The 1960-nt window shown below is 46.5% G+C and overlaps 1 non-coding gene across 1 annotated transcript; it reads right to left on the bottom strand.

The window, feature by feature from the left end:
* Nucleotides 1-1557: 1557 nt before the first annotated feature.
* On the bottom strand, nt 1558-1687 carry LOC138074739 (small nucleolar RNA SNORA70). The gene has a single exon (XR_011144551.1). It is a non-coding gene; the product is annotated as a small nucleolar RNA SNORA70 (small nucleolar RNA).
* Nucleotides 1688-1960: the final 273 nt, after the last annotated feature.

Below are 1960 nucleotides of genomic sequence, written 5' to 3' on the forward strand. Positions count from 1 at the left end.
CTGCACTGAAAGCTGAGTTCTTAGCCTAGGCCACCAGGGAGCCCCCGCTGGCATCTTACCCAGGATCTCTGTGTCTGCGTTCAGGCGCAATGCTGATCTGTAGTTTTCTTGTAATAGAATCTTTGTCTGATTTTTTTAAAAAAATGTTTATCTGTGTATTTGGCGGCACTGGGCCTTAGTGGTGGCACATGGGCTTTTTAGTTGTGGCATGTGGGCCTGAGCTCCCTGACGAGGAGTCAAGCCTGAGTCCCCTGCGCTGGACACAGAGTCCTAACTGCTGGGCCACCGAGCAAGCCCCAGGCTTTGTCTGCTTTTCAGCTCATTTCAGTTCAGTTCAGTCGCTCAGTCGTGTCTGACTCTTTGCGACCCCATGAATCGCAGCACGCCAGGCCTCCCTGTCCATCACCATCTCCCGGAGTTCACTCAGACTCACCTCCATCGAGTCCGTGATGCCATCCAGCCATCTCATCCTCTGTCGTCCCCTTCTCCTCCTGCCCCCAATCCCTCCCAGCATCAGAGTCTTTTCCAATGGGTCAACTCTTCGCATGAGGGGGCCAAAGTACTGGAGTTTCAGCTTTAGCATCATTCCTTCCAAAGAAATCCCAGGGTTGATCTCCTTCAGAATGGACTGGTTGGATCTCCTTGCAGTCCAAGGGACTCTCAGGAGTCTTCTCCAACACCACAGTTCAAAAGCATCCATTCTTCGGCGCTCAGCCTTCTTCACAGTCCAACTCTCACATCCGTACACGACCACAGGAAAAACCATAGCCTTGGCTAGACGGACCTTTGTCTAGTTTTAGTATGAGGGTGAAACTTGGCTTTGAAAATGAGTTGGGAAGTATTCATCCTTATTTATTTTCAGGAAGTGGTTAAGATTGCCGGTATTTCATTGCTAAGTGTTTGATAGAATTCCCCAGTGACACCATCTGGGTCAGGAGCTTTCTTAGTGGAAAGGTTTTTAACTATGAATTCAACAACTTTAATAGATTTAAGCTATTCAAATTTTTTATTTCTTGTACAAATTCTGGCAACTTGTGACATTCAAGAAATTTGTGATTCTTATCTGAGTTGTCAAATGTCTTTGCATAAAGTTATTACTAACTTTCCTTTATTATTCTAATGTCTGTAGATCTAAGTGGCATGTCCTCCTTCATTCTTTTCTTTCTGGACAGGAAAGTTTGATTTACTGGTGGGTGCGAGTAAGGGAGGGGCAAAGCAAAGCTCTCGTGACTGCAGGGCCCGCCATCTGTCTCAGGAGCCACGATTAGGGATTGTTTGACCCCATAGTCGTCCAAGACGAGCCGCTTTTCTGCCACCATATCTTCAGATTCATCCACATTAAACTCAGTAAATGCCCACTCCTTGGAGATGTGGAACTTCTGGCAGGAAAAACGTGAACTTGGCCCTCGCTTCAATTACACACTCCTTGTTCTGCACCTTGGTACAGATGGACACTGTGACTTGGCCAATGTGGATCCTGGCCTCTGTGCCCTGGGGCTTCCAAAGGCACCGTGTACACCTGTCTGGAGCCTAGACTGGGGACAGCATGCCAGTCATGAACGACCCAGGTCCCTTAGAGCAACCTGAACAGGCCGCAGGCTGCATGCCCTACCCAGAAGGCAGACAGCACACAGCACCCCCGCCCCCAGCCATGGGGAAAATGCACCGTTGACTTAATTGGCTGCAAACCTTCATGCTTGACGTTAGTCATTTTCGGACTTTTTTCTTGATCAGTTTAGCCAGAGGTTTATCAACTTCATTGATCTTTTCAGAGAACCAACTTCCATGTTACTGACTTTCCTCTATTGTTATTTTTCTATTTTATTAATCGTTTACCTTTTCTTATTTCCTTCCTTCTTACTTGGTTAGTTTGTTGTTGTTTGCTTCCCAAAGTGAAGTCTTAATGACTTTTGTCCTTTTCTCCTTTCCCAGTATAATCACTTAAAGCTACAATTTTTTC

The sequence above is a fragment of the Capricornis sumatraensis genome, chromosome 2 (genome assembly GCF_032405125.1).
Source record: "Capricornis sumatraensis isolate serow.1 chromosome 2, serow.2, whole genome shotgun sequence".
NCBI lineage: Eukaryota > Metazoa > Chordata > Mammalia > Artiodactyla > Bovidae > Capricornis > Capricornis sumatraensis.